The 15,322-nt window shown below is 39.5% G+C and overlaps 1 protein-coding gene across 6 annotated transcripts in view; it reads left to right on the top strand.

Annotated features, from left to right (window-relative positions):
- Positions 1 to 1,799: 1,799 nt before the first annotated feature.
- The window catches only part of LOC143701583 (glutamate receptor ionotropic, kainate 5), a 118,119-nt gene continuing 104,596 nt past the window's right edge, over positions 1,800 to 15,322 (top strand). For 5 of the 6 annotated variants that reach the window (XR_013190138.1, XR_013190139.1, XM_077194981.1 and 2 more), the window contains exons 1-3: positions 1,800 to 2,053; positions 2,350 to 2,390; positions 5,119 to 6,675. The gene's annotated coding sequence lies outside the window, so the exon portion shown is untranslated. Of the gene's footprint in view, positions 2,054 to 2,344; positions 2,391 to 5,118; positions 6,676 to 15,322 lie in introns of all 6 variants that reach the window. The other variant, XM_077194982.1, reaches the window with a different exon arrangement.

Raw genomic sequence — 15,322 nt, 5'->3', positions numbered from 1 at the left:
CATATATGTGTAGGGCTGCATAAAATAATAACAATAGCCTAGATAGCAGGCGGCCAATAAATCGTTAAAAAGAAACAGAAAAATATATGGATTATCATATTTTACTTCAAACGTTTCCATTCGTTATGAAATGAGATTGGAGTAAAAACATGAAGTCTAATGTTTGGCGTGTGCTGCTTTTCAAACGCACAGCGTGAGTGACTCAAACTCAGCACATGCAGTGAACATTTAAAGCTGAAGCGATCGAGCCGCTCCAAAACTGTGAAACATTATTCTTACATTATACATAACAATAACACGCTTACTATGAGTATATGAATACTATTATTACTACTATTCGCTGAGTTACAGATAATTTTCGGTCATGTTTCGGAATGAACTTCACATTGAGAGAGACGACAGAATGCGCATCATGTTTATTTTCTTCATTTTACGAAAATCAACATTTTGTTTTTATTATTAGTGTACACAAATAAAAGAAGGCATTTAACAATTTTGAATGTATAACACTTGCCTGTATGACAAAAATCGACAGAGTTATTTGAGTCTCTTTTGCACTGATAAGAAAAAAAGCAAGACAATCGCGACGGTGCGATAGCAGACCCCAGAGGGTTAACGGAACTTAAACTGTCTGTAAACAAACTTTTGAAATAACATTACCCATGCAAGTAAGTTACACTAAACGTTAGTCTCTGTTAGCAAAACAAAAGACACAGAGACTGAGTAAACTCAATCTCACCATCTTTAACTCAATAAAAACAACAGTCACAAACAGGGCCGGTGTCTGTAACTTGCACAAAGAATGAGGAGATTACAACGTATTATACGTAAAATACAACGTATTTTGTCTTTTTTTTGTTTGTCTCGTTTCCAACAGATATTCAATCAAAGCTTGTGGCAATCATAGACTGTACAAAACAACAAATCAGCATCAATTTGTATCTGTTTACAAAATATAACTTCAGATTATGCTCGCTCCATAAATGTAAGATAAAATGTGTTAGAACTTTATTTACGGGTTGCGAATTTGAGGTCGGACCCAACAATGTAGAGTCTGCAGCATCTTTGAGTAACAGCTTCTTTGAAAAACATTGAACTGTACATGATTGACGAAGCAGTCACTTGTGAAATGTGGAGAACAGACGGTTAAGGTCGAACTAAATTGCTGTGGTATTTCAGAATAAATAATCATCAGCCACTGGTCTCTTATATTAATGTTGTTGCCTGTGCAATTATGTAGTTTCCTGGCCTCCATCGACTGAACAGTGTTTTCTCGAGATGTGTCGGTGTTGTTGTTGCTCAGCAGCGATGTTGTCTGGGGTTAGGCAAAAGGAGGGAGGGACGGTGGGCAGTGCTCGGCATTGACATCACATTTTTACGGAAAGTCACAACGGCTTGTGAAAAGGCACAGCTACTTTATGCAGGCTGTGTGCATTTGTCTGTGGATTGACTTTTGAAACTTATAGTGTAGTTAAATAGCCCCTAGACCTCTGTTATCTTGAAAAAACCCAGGAAATTTCAGTTTTGACAATATAGGACCTTTAACAAGTTTCCTAATTTATCTTTTTCAGAAAGAATTGTATAGTACTAAATGTTTTCAAGTGTCTTTTGATGGAGATAAAGCTTTGGAGATCAGTGTGACTATGATAAATGTACATTTTGATGTTTATTTTACAGTATTTGTGGGAGTGAGATTAAACATATATGAGTTAGAGAGATGGGGAGAGAGAGAGAGATGTGCTTCTGATTGGATTAGAGGCAGTGCCGAAGAGACACACAGAGAGAGAGAGAAAGAGAGAGAGAGAGAGAGGGCACGAATGCAGTTTACACATTAGCCCAGCTGCCAGAAATTACAGCAAGCTCAATTCTGCCGGACTGGAACGGGGCCGTGAAACGGGAGGATGGCAAGGACGCAGAAAATGAAGAGAACCCACCATTGCATTCTCTTGGGAAATGATTTGTGGTGAATAAACAGAAACCGCAGAAGTGGCTGAGAAAGAGAGAGGCAGAACGGGGGAACCGAGGAGGGGGGGAGAGCCTAGCGTTCTCTGAGGTAGCGCCTGTGGAGCCTGCTCATGCCGCTGCGTGTGTATGTGTGTGTGTGTGTGCATGCGTGCTGACATGTTGATTTATAGCTGCATGTGTAATTCTCTAAGACTCCCATTAGCAAGTCATTTTGCATTTATGCATATGACCGGGACTGATGCGTGGAGCTACTCGGACACTTGAGCTCATTTGATATTTTCGTCTGATCTTCTTCGCTTTTTTTCTTCTTTGCACACATTCATAATTTCAGTCCTTTTGGCATTCTTTTGAGGTTTGTCTCTTTCTCTCTCTCTGCCAGTGCAGTAGACTTTCACCGCCTCAACTGAAGGAAAAGAGCCATGGGGGTGAGTGTGTCTTGCTTTTCTCGTCTGTTATTCATCCCTCCTTTTTTTGCATGATGCACTCCAAGTTGACCGCAATAATTTTCCTCATCCCTCTTTTTTCCAAATCCCTATTTTTTCTCTTATCCATTAGCCATTTACCCCCTTTCATCATCTCCTCCTACTCTTTCTCTGTCTTTCATTCTTTCTCTCATCTGTCACGGTCCCCCCTCTGCTCTCCTCATCGGTCCCCATCTGCCCATCCCTCAACAGCCATTAACAACTGTCTGTGTCACAGGAGCACTCAACCTAAACCAATGCGCTCAGGTCAAACACATCCTTCACACATGCTTCGCACAAACACGCACGCAGTACTCGGATATCGTCACGTCAGTAGCCTATATGCGTCTGCCGGTGAACTCTGCTTGTATTTCATAGGTGAGGCAGGGAGCGTCCAGATTGATGATGATTGTGACAGTTTATCCACGATGCTGTGCTTTTTCTTGCTATGCTACCACTGCCTCTAAGTGTGTGTGTGTGTGTGTGTATGTGTTTGTGTGTGTGTGTGTGTGTGTGTGTGTGTGTGTGTGTGTGTGTGAAGGTTATTTAACTTGAGCACCTGTGTGAAGGTTATTTAGCTTAAGCACCCGAGAGGAAGGGGAAGCATACGACCACATATATAAAACACTAATTTTGGGTAAAGCAGCTATTATTTTATGTGTACACACTTGTAGCAAAGAAAAATCACGAGATCTCTTTAATATCTCAATTGTTTCTCCTAGACAGTGAAGAGACTAAATGGAGACCAAATAGAGACTTCTCAGAGATTCTCAGGATTTTCTCCTGAGGAAACGACCTAAGTAACCTCACATCGTCTCTAGAGTTTCACAAGAGATGTCATATTCTGAATCAGTATGAAATCAAATATTCCTTATCAAATTCTAGTTATGCTATCCACATTAATTGAATAGCTGTATATTCTTACTGTATGCCAATTCTCATTTGTCTCCATTTTTATTTCTCCAAGTTATCTGAGACCTCCATTAAAACTCCTGAGCGATGAAAGATCAACCACTGAGCAATAAAATTCCCTCAGTTGCTACTCTACAATAATGAGGATCTCCCTCCTCTTGACAATACAGATATAATCTGAACCTTTACTAAACAATTGTGAAAGTACAAAAGATAGCAAAAATATAAAGCAGCGATGTTGAGAAAGGCGATATATCAGAAGCCACCTTATCGCCTGCGTGACGCGATTCATAAATTACCGTGAAATAGAGTTGTGTGATAGAGTGAAATACCACTGTTGTCTCTACCTCTGTGTAACTGAGATGATGCAAAGCGTTGGATTTATCAGGGAAATCTTCAGAGTTGTGAATCCTTTCTGAGCCGCTATCTCAGACAGAGAGAACAGGAATAGAGGATGACAAAGCAGACCGAATTATGTTTCACTGTACCACATGCAAGAAGTGCAAGAGAAAAACGAATCTCGTTTTCAACCTCTCACCTTCGCTTGGTTTCTTGGCACGATGCTCTGACTCGCTCACGGAAGCATTAGATCACACAGAGAAAAGTACAGAATGTGATCTCTGTGCCCTTTGCTGAAGTCTTTGTTAATATGTGTGCCGAAGGTACAGAGTTTGATGTCTGCTAGGGCTCAGACCTATTGATTTAACATGACAGCTTTTAAAATGGTGTAATAGGCCTTTCAGTAAGCAAAAACGGATTGGTTTGGCTCCGTGCATGATCGGATAATCCTAAAAAGTGCCTTGATTTACCTGTTACATGGCATGTTTTTCAAGGACAAATGCTCTGACATTCCATTTGAAAAGACAGTGTTTTTATATTTCTAGTGTCTCATATTTCAATTGTTTCCTTTTGTAAAACATATTAGCACAACTGTCAAACAGGAACCAGAAAATCAAGATTAAAAATACATCCTTCTCAAAATAATTGTAAAAGCAATACTTTATATTAGCCAAACAAACCAAAAATTGTGGCCTGTTCATACCTAACCCAATACAAGTAATATTTGTTTAAACAAAACAAATTTGACTAGAGAGCCAAACCATAATAATGCATTTTAATGGATTCATGTGTTTACAGCGTTAAGCACTCGATTCTCATGCCATGATGTAAAAAGCATCAGCTTGTGAGTGTTCATGTTAAAAAGCACAGTAGATTGGTAGATTGACAGATTTAGAAACATGGCAGCCACTTGACCAGTTTCCCCCTCTCTTTATTCCAGCTATGGCTAACAGGCTTACATAACGTTCAAGCATACAAGGAGCCAGTGTTTCACTAATATTTATCACAGAACATTTTACATACGGTCCCTCGTAACACCACTTCACTCTGAAAATATAATCACAGCGATTGTTCTCTGCTCAAAGCAGTAGCATTGGCTTCTCACTTCATCTGAAGGACAATTGGCTGTAATTAATTTTTATATAGTAAAAACTGAGCTTGAAGCTTGTATATGTAGGATAAGAGCTAAGATGATGTTGAAATGTTAGTGACGGAAGAACACAAAAAAATTAGTGAAAATTAAAGGAAAGGACTTGGGAAAGGTATAGGGAGGGAGAATGTCAATGCAAGGACACCATAGATTAAGAGGTGTGCGGTTGCACTCATAAAATGAGTTAATGGAAAAAGACCATTCCGCACACTCTACATCCCTGGCATTACATCATTATGTCTTTTCCTATTTTAATTATATGTTCCTAATTGTCTGTTCCTCCGGCTCCAGGCTGTTTCCTGCGCTGTAAAGGCCAATTTCTCCACCCTTGACGCGTCTTAACGCTCCTGCCTGCTGACAGCAAGTTCTTCTTCCAAACATCCCCAGACGCTCTCAGAATGCACCTACTTTCTTGCCAGCAAAAGCGCAGTGACAGGAGCGCAGAGACTTAAGGATATCTGGTTTTAAAAAGTCGGATGAGGAAGTAGGACCGAAAAGAAAGAAAAAATCCTTGATTAGGATTTTTTTTTTTAATCACTTGACATTTACTACTACAAAACCATCCAGCGCTTTAAGTCGGGACGGAACCCTGAGGGGCCAAAGGAATAAGTGTCATCCAATCACACCAAGATCCTTTGATTTCATATCGCACAGAGAGGATCCTAAGCGATACCATTCAATGGGAGATAATTGAACTTCCTGCCTGGCAGGCAGCTGAAAATGGAGAACTAGAGGTTCAAGTGGTTTTTCTGGGAGATAAGTTCAAGAACCCCACCACTCAGGATCAGATTGGAGGCCGACTCTGACGGCGACCTTCCACTGATCTGTGCGGTTCTCTTTTTTCCCCATGTTTGTCCAGTTCTGAGAAGGGAAAACGGATTTGGGGATTGTTTTGTGCAAGACCTTAGTCAGATCTCAACTTTTCGACCGACATTCAACAGTTTTACTGTGTAGGTCTAGAAAAAGAAAAAAATAAGAAGAAATTGGATTGAGAAGGCTGTTCACCAGCAATCTGGGGCAAACAAAGGACATGTTATGAAATGGCTTTTATTTCACTTTTCAGATTCAGGTAAATTGAAAGACAGAAGGATAACAAGACCAAAGAAAGTGAAAAGGGGAGGGAGGGGGCCAGATGCCACAGATCATTGTTAACTCTAACCTTTTGATAAGTTAAGCTTCTTTTTCCATTTTCGTCTTCTTTTCATCTCGAAAATTAGATTTTTTTGTTCTTTTTTTTCAGATGACCCTTACGTCTGTAAGGGAGATCGTAACACATTGCTGTGACTGAGATAAGGTGGGGGGGGGGGAGGAAGGAGGGAGAAGCTTTTTTCCCTAGCTGAAACAGAATGTTCTGTTGCCTTCTCATTTTTGCAGTTTTGGGTATTTATCTTGTCACTCAATCTCCGTTTTCATCCACCTCTCCATGCCTCTGGGAGAGCATAGGAGGGAATTGAGTTATTTCATCTCCGCTGGAATCTTTTTTTATTTGCTTTCCCGACTGATTTTTCTTCTGTGCTCCTGTTTACCCCAGACAAAATGCTGTTGTATCTAAAGTCAAAATCAGGAACCTGATAGTGTTTGGAACAAGATTCCACAAGGAGAGCCAGGCAACGAGAACAAGAGACGGAAATCTTCTGAAGCCTAACCTCCGATCTTAAAAAGCGTGAGATCTGCTTTTCCCCTTCCCTCTCCACCACCACCACCCCCTTTCCCGTCCAGTTTCAGACGTGTCCTCGAATATTCCTTCCTTTTTTCCTCGGAATCTGTCAGCATTCCCGACGGGACGCAGCCAGCTTGTATCCGTGCCAATCCTTTGATATTAGCTCCCGGTGTCGTCTGCTTCATTCTGTGAGTAGATCGCGCTCTCTCCTCCTGTCTGTGCTAGTGTGTGCAGTCATGTGTGCGTGTGTGTATTTGACTTTGGCTCCATATGGTGTTCAATCCCCTGTGTAGCTTATCTATCATCTGTTTATGTGTGTATGTCTGGGTGGGTGTTTGACTTGAATGTGTACGCTACGCTAACGAAAAAAATGAGTCAAGGTTAATGGCACAGGCTTCTGTGCTGGGCATAGTGCACAGCTTGTTTTCCGTAATGGACAAATATATGTTCTGCTGCAGATACAGTGTGTTTGTAGAGGCACGCATGTAGCAGGTGTCATAAGCGTACTGTTCTCGTGCACATGTACCTTGTAGGCTATAGGGTGACAAGACCATGATTAGTTCCCGGAGGTTGTGCGCTAATGAATGCAAATTGATGTAGATGCGCTCAATGGAAGATAAAAATAATAATTTGTGGCGGTTCTCTATAAAACAAGACCAGTAGAGTGGCATATTTATTCTCTGCCAGTCAAAACTGCACTAATAGATGTGCCTTCGGCATGAAGTTTTTGTTCAATGGAGAGGTTCATGGAGTAAGCTGTGACGATAGCTATTCATTCGTAATAAATGTGATTGACAATGCTGTTGCGACGAGAGATGATTGTTTTTTCTTTCTTTTCTGCTTTGCCCCCCAGATTGAACAGCTGTGGTCTCAGTCTTTTTTCCATCACTTGCTCAATCAGTGTCTGGACCTCACTTGTGCCCGGCCAATAATTGAAAAGCTATATTGATATTCTGCTCGGGGGAGATGGAGGGAGAAAATACACTTTTATTTACAGTTAATTACATGGAATGGGATACAAAAAAGTGCTTGTGAAACATTAGGTTGGAGCATCCTGTCCGGTTAATTGTTTCAAAGGTGTTAGCTGGGCTTGAGAATGACCAGAAGGTTTTCGAGTTTACTATGGGCTGGCCATGACTTGTTGCCTGGTTGGTAATAAGCTTTGGGGAGATGAAAAATGATGCTGACAGGACCGCAATCTGGACAAAAATGGGGGTTTTGTGTGGTCGGCCACTATTCAAAGAAGATGTACATCTAAAATGACAAATTAATTTAAAATATGTTAAAAAGGAAACAATAGTGGAGGTGTAGCTTTCGAAGAATAAATTTTAGGCCAGGACTTGAGTGATCAATTTAGCACACACATTGTTCTTAATTTTAAAAGGGCAGTTTTGTTCCTAAAGGCAATGTAGTTTTGTAAATATCCAGCTTTGTAAATGTCTTTATTCTCATTTGCTTTCTGTGGAATGACACCTGTTGGCTGCCTCCTGTTGGAAGTGTCTGGTTGCTAACGGTATTGCTAGTCTCAGTTAGATTGGGCCCTTTCCCAAAATGCCATGTGTTCCTATCTGTAGTCCTGGCACTGCACAGGTCAGCTGCTGCCATACTGGTCAACATCTGTTGCACTCTTGATCATAGCAGGTCCAAGTTATATTGCTTGTGAATTGCAGGTTCATATTTTGCTTATTCATTCCAGAGAACTCTTGCAGAGAACTCTTCGTGTAAAAAGATACTGCAACACATACAGATCGCAATATAGATCATAACATACAGATTTGGAATCTCTGCTGTTCTGCCTACAATAACTTTCTAGCAATGCATTTTGGTACATGGTTGTTTAACAGCTAAGGTGAAAGACTTATAAAAATTACATAAAAAGACTAATAAAAAGAATAAGAATGATCTGTTATGTATACTTCACTAAGTTTAGTAATTTAGTAGCATGGAGAAAAAGTATATTATATCTATTTTGTTGTCCATTAGTGTAGTCCAAAAAAAAAGTGGTTTAGTATTAACAGGTCATAGTATACTATTATAATACTTACCCCCCCCCCCCCCCCTCCTAAAAAAGCCTGTAATGCAATTTTCTCACATAGTATAAGTGGGTTATTGTTTTTGACCCATGTAAAAGATCTAAAAAACTAAAAGCTGGAGCCATGGTTTTTTTTAAAGGGGCGGTATAATGCCCTTTTCACAAGATGTAAAATAAGTCTTTGATGTCCCCAGAGTGTGTATGTGAAGTTTTAGCTCAAAATACCCCACGGATATTTTTATATAGCATGTTAAAATTGTTACTTTTTGAGGGTGAGCAAAAATGCACAGATTTTCTGTCCCTTTAAATGCAAATGAGCTGCTGCTCCCGGTACAGGGGGCGGAGTTTTAACAGCTTGTGTCCTTAGCAGATTCGATTACCTCACACAGACATGCACTGAAAATTTCAAAAACTTTTAGCCTTTTATGCTCAAACCGGAGTCAGACAATGATGGAGAGACTCAAGAAGTAGTGACAACATGTAGACAACATTTCTGAATGGTTAGTTGATGAATTTAGGTAGCTTATGTTTAGTTTTCTTCTTGTCATTGATTAGCATATTATGTCATGATAATCTATGAATCGCGTTCCCTGGGGTGAGGTTTATGTACATTTTAGGGTTAGTGATGTCACTAACCCAGGAGGAAGTTTGTGTAGACCCTACAAGCTGTTTATAGGACTCCTTAAAAAGCAATTTCTTTAAAAGAAAATATCTCCCTTTGCTTTGAACTTCGTAACTTTGCAGATGTTGTTTAGGCTCAAACAGCAACATTACACACTAACTAAAGTTAGGAAAGTGAAATCATAATCAACCACCCCTTTAAACTGCAACAGTTTTAAACAACAAGACTAATAAAACTAATACTAAACTAATGTAAGTAAAAGGTTCTCAAGCTTACTGCAGGCTGAGGCAAGTAAACAGTCTAATTATTAATTACAAGCAAAAGAACAAATAAATTAATCAAAATAATTTGTCTGATAGGTCTAATTAGTACAGACTACTACAGGAATTTACTACAGACATTTAATATACTAATAAATGTAAAAATAAAATCTAATCATAATCTTAACTGTAATGATAACATCATTATCTACATGGCACAGCTGATTGTTTGCTGTTGCATCAGCGTCCATCAGCTGATAGCATTATGCAACGCACTAAATGTTTTTAAATAGCGCCATGTCAACAGTTTACTGCATACAGCAGCAGCGGTCTATTGTATGTCATTGCTGCGTTATATGCTGTTAGCAGGGATATAAAAACGGTTAAAGTGATATAAGCATTTGCGATTTAAACTGCATTTGCCATTTTTAGCGGTATAATTTTAATGACGCATCATTTTATTTCCAAGAGCAATGTTTTCGTTAGCTATGCTAAATGTGTGAGGTTGATTCAGATGCTTGTGTGTTCGAGTCACGCTAAAATAACAAAATAATCAATACAGTTAAACTAAGCATCATGTTTATAGACTTGTGGAGAAACTTACTAAGCGTAAGTTGGAGCGTTATGCAGTTGTGTCTATGCAGGTCTATTGTTTTTATCTCGTGAGTATATGCTGTCTAAGCTATGGATGAAGTTAAAGTAAAATAAGCATTCACATTCAATGGGATTACATGTTAGCAAAAAACAAAAAGTTATATCAAGTTTTATTTCAAGGGTAATGTTTCATTAGCTATGCTTAACATGTTTACGGAGCATCAGAGCACAGTGTCATTCATTATCGCTCCTAATGGCTTTTTATTGATCAAATAAGAGTATAAGGGTTATGTAATTGTCAAATGACTTACTTGATGATACTTGCTCATTTGTTTGCTGGGTTCCTATCTCTATAAGCTTGCAACGTTATATATATTGTTCACGAGAACACATAGCATGGACTTCTAGCGTTAAGCCGATCGGCAAGGTAGCCAAGGCGCACATAGCTTTAAGTCTCTGGTGCTAAGCCGGTCGACAAGGTGTACATTGATAGTAAAACCAATGTTTTTGAATTTGTCCCATGAATTTTTTTTATTTTTATTGTATTGTCTATTTCTCCCATTACCCTGTGCAACTGTGTAGGGTAAAAAGTTGCTTTACAAATGTTTATCAATAGTCTTTTCAGCTGTGCACAACAGCTTTATTGGCATTGGCTGTACAACTATAAATGATCTGTTTAGATTTGTGTTGAAGAGGGCTCTGCCCTTTTCTCTTGTCTCCTGCTTTGTTGGGGCTTTAAATCATGTATGTTACATTTGCAGCAGCATGTCTGTCTTGCTCTGTGAATATATTGGCAGTAGCTAGACTCGGTATTTGCTCTGCTGCAGTAGCGTAGCAGATCTATTCCGCCAAGACCAAAGACATTAACATATCCATTACCATGCCAATCTCTAATACAATAGATACCATATACAAAAATTGTATCTTTACTGGTACACAACCTCTCAATCCAGCCGCTTATAGCAGTTGGCTTACAGTTCAAGATTAAATTGGAGGTTGGAGGTCTAATCCAGGACTTTAGAAGGTGTTTTGAGGTGGACCCACATTCAAGTGATTTTAATCCTTCTGTCAAAATGTTCACTCTTACCCCTTTTCCACCAAAAAAGAACGGGTTCGGAACTGGTGCTGGTTCAAAGTTGGTTCGGAGTTGGTTCAACTTGCGAACCTCCTCAGAACCTGTTTGTTTTTCCACTTCTAGAGCGCCCAGCGAACGACGTCGTTACGTCACTGTGTACGTCGCTTTACATCTCAGCTAGAAACGCTTGCAAGTACAACATTACTTTGGGATTATCTCTAACTCGTGAACCAAGAAGGCTTTAAAAACAATTGAAATATGTAAGTCTTTTAATCTTTTCCTTTGATATGTAATCTTTTCTGATTAGTTATGTACACCTGTCTTGTCTTTTTTTTCTCTCCGTTTATTTGTTCTATTTTGTGACTGTTTTCTTCTTTGCTTACATAATGTTTTCAATAAATTTTTTTAAAAAAAGCTAGAAACGCTTGCGCCAACTTCAAGCATAACAATTACAATGGCGGACTACATCGTGTTTCTGCAAATGTTTCTCCTGGCTTTGCGGTCAGAAAAGATGTTTAGGACACATCTAAACCCGCCCCCAGCCCCCGACGTAAGCATGACGTGGTAAAAGAACGGTTCTCTGGTTCTAGTCCAGCAAAGAGTTGGTGCCGCTTTGGAACCAGTTTTCCTGGCCGAGAACCGGTTCTTTGGCTGTCGAAACACAAATAACTGGTTCGCGCGCAGGCACCGGCTCCGAACCGGCTCTCAAAACGCTTTGGTGGAAAAGGGGTATTAGTCTTCCTAGACCAGCCACAGCACTTTACATTTTACATGGTAGTTGTCTCACAGTAGGGCTGTAGTACTCGAGTCCGGTCTTGGACCGTTTTTCTATGAACTCGGACTTGTCTCGGACTTGCTGGTATTCGGACTCAGACTTGTCTCCGTCTCGGCCACTGGTCTTGGCAAATATGGCTTTTGGTCTCGACCGAGTCCAGGTCTCTTTATTGTGTTCCCAGTAAGCACACATAAAAGCCATTTATATGCACGCCTTTTATTTGCTTTGGTGTGAGCCTCGATTGCGCCAGAACCAGCCAGTCATAGAGATAATTCAGCACGTGCACTCCCCGGAGTCTTAAGGCCGGTGATACACTCGCTGCGTGGCGTAAGCGTCTCAGCTGCGTGGCGTGTCCGTTTTTATATCGGCTCCCATGTTAACAGGTTAGAGCTTGCAGACTGCCTGCGTGTGCACTCAGGCGTGGCTTGAGCGGCGCGGAAAACGCGTGCATGCTAGAAATAGAACCGACGCCTATTTTTCACACAACACTCAAGCGTGTTGGAAGCGTTTCCAGGCAAAATAGAATAGGAAAATATGTTTATATGTTATTTTGTACACGAATACATATTAATAAATTACATTTTGATGGTTGAAAGTCTAGGTTTTGACATAAATTCAGATATAAATATGATTTTAAAATAAATAAATAAATAATGATCAATTTTCAAATATCGCACCTGTCAATACAGACCGAAATAGTCTGTAGTCTATTTTGCTGTCAATACTGCTGACAGTGTCTTTAGGCTTTATATTTATGTTTAACATGAATATAGGGCTACCACAACTCTCTCCCATATGTCGAACAAGGGTGATCCGTTTCAGCAGCGCTGCGTCAGACACGTTTCTGGTGTGCAAAGAAACAGAAAACGCGACGCAGCCGCCACGCAGCTGACAGGCAACAGAGGCGCCACGCTCACGCCACGCAGCCAGTGTGTCTCCAGCCAGCGCCGCGTCCATGCACTTCGTAAATGCAGAACTGTGTATTGATAAGCTTGCCCCTCGAAGGCGTATCTCAAGAATGGCCTGTGACGGGTGGCTATCTGAATGTGAAAGTATGCGTCTTTCAGATCCACAATGAAACACTGCTATTATGAGGTTTCACCATATGTCATCATTCTGTTTTCTTTAGATTAGAAGATTATATGATATCAAGGGGAATGTCTATACTTAAAAATCCTGGGTGTTGTGACACTGTTTTTGCTTTTAGATCCACAAATAATAACCCAAAATGATTGTCTTGATAATGTCTTGCACAAGACTTTTTTTCCCTGTCCTGGACTCGGTCTTGACTCGGACTCGAACCTTTTGGACTCGGTCTTGTCTTGGACTCGAACCTCTTTGGTCTTGGACTTGTCTTGGACTCGACAAAGGTGGTCTTGACTACAGCCCTATCTCACAGTTCTTTGAAATAATTCTGTGGACATTGTGACCATTCACATCCTGCACATGAGCAACATACAAAATCGATTGACCAGATTTAGCCATTTTACCAATATCTTCCTTGGTTGCAAAGGACAGCTCCTACCATCTGGCAATTTTCACAAAAAAACACAAAATAACATCTAATAATTTAGCAAATACTTCCCACATAGGGATTTATTTAATTATAGTCTGGGAATAATGAATGCAAGCATGGTATGACCACTTGGCCAAAAATGATGTCTGCACAATTTGGTATTGTTCATTGCGTCATGACAAGCGTGCACTTCAGGAACAACTTCACAACATGCATACAAAATAATTAATAAATATTTTAAAATTATTATTTCCACCAGGAGTGGAAATCAGACTTATTAAAATTTTAAACCCTGATATACAAACAGCTACCAACAGTGACACTAGACGAATAAATCGGTCATCTGCAGCTTTGTGGGGCTCTTTGGTCAGGTATCCTGGTTTTGTTTGAACAGCATGGCTTAGTCAACAGTGTTCAATTGAGCGAAAACATTTTTTTTCTGCTGCCTGTCCTCTCCCATCTCCATTTGCCTTTGCAGCCACCATTCCTTCTATTCTGCAAGTTTCTTTCTCCATCTGTTTTTTTCTTCCAGTCCATAGAATTCATGGGTCAGAAATAAACATTCTTGCTGTGGTCACAGGCTGTGCCACAGAGAGATGAGAGGTAGAGAAAGAGGGAGGACCAGTGTTTGAGAGCTAATCCATCACTGTAGTCAGGGCCGGGTCCCCTTGCGTTTATATGAATGAGAGGGAGAGCACACAGACACCATGTAAAACAATGCTGTCCAAATACTAAAGCCCTGCTTTAATAAGCTTTGCCTACACCTCCTGGATTTGTTACAATAGTGATAATAATATAACAGAAAAATTCACTCAGTAATAGTTTTTCCTCACTTCCTGTTCGTTTTCCATCAGCATTGAAGGGTTAATTCACCCAAAAATGGAAACACTTTATTTTACACAGCCTCATGTCATTCACAACACATATGACTTTTTCTTTTGCAGAGACAAAAGGAACTGCACTTTAACGTACAATGAAAGAATAGAGTGAACAAGTTGTCAAGCTACAAAATAGTTCAGTGAACCATTCCTTTAAAGCAATGCAGTATCCATTTTCAGACCATTACATTTAGAAAATAACATGTATGCTTCAAAGGGTGTTTATTCAGAAGTACATTTTGTAAATTCAGTACTTGTGTGCACCACTGTTGTATTTTTTCTTGTTCAGTAACCTGCATTTAAAAAGCAGCTTACTATCTAGTGACAGTATAAATAATTATATCAATCAGTTGTCAAAACTTGTCAGTGGAAAAGTGTTTCAGACATTAGTCTCTGAAACAGCTGCATAAATTTAAATAGATTTTTTTATATAGGTTATATATACAGTATGTGTGTAGTAAGTGTAGTTTAAAAATATATCAGCAGCTTTAAATTGCTGTTTGAGTGTAATAAAAAATGCTTTTCAGTAGTTGTTTTTCACTTGATTTTACTTGTATGTAGATATTGAAATTAGATATGAAAACCACATTTTGACTGTAGGAATACAAAAGTGTTTTGCTAGATATCAAAGTACATTATTAAAAATGAATCCTGCTCTGCTGGAACTACATATGTAGAACAAAAATATATGCTTTATTCCTAATCACCAGACTTTCACCACTGAGTAATTACCAAAGAGAATATGAGAGGAATTCTCATGTATTGGTAGTTTACAGTACATACAGTAATTCAAATTATGCTATTTTGTCCTATTAATGGCAATGAATTTCTTGTCATGATATACTGAACTCTTCTTTTTACTTGCCTTGTTCGAGATGTTGCCTTGTTGCCGTGTTTATAGCATAAAGCAACAGCTTTCATATGCTGCCAAAGCCTTATGTAGCATATGATGCAAGCAAGCGTGAAGAACTTTTATGAAGTGAGATGTTAATTCTCATTTAAATGATTCAGGAGACCCTCAGATACTGAAGGGCTTTTAATAAATCTTAGTGTGAGCTGACCATACCTCTTTCTCTGTACATC

Source organism: Siphateles boraxobius, unplaced genomic scaffold, assembly GCF_051911475.1.
Source record: "Siphateles boraxobius isolate OS27281-9 unplaced genomic scaffold, OSU_SipBor_1 33, whole genome shotgun sequence".
Classification (NCBI taxonomy): Eukaryota; Metazoa; Chordata; class Actinopteri; order Cypriniformes; family Leuciscidae; genus Siphateles; species Siphateles boraxobius.
Note: the sequence above shows the minus strand (reverse complement) of the source record. Positions and strands in the feature narration are given on the sequence as shown.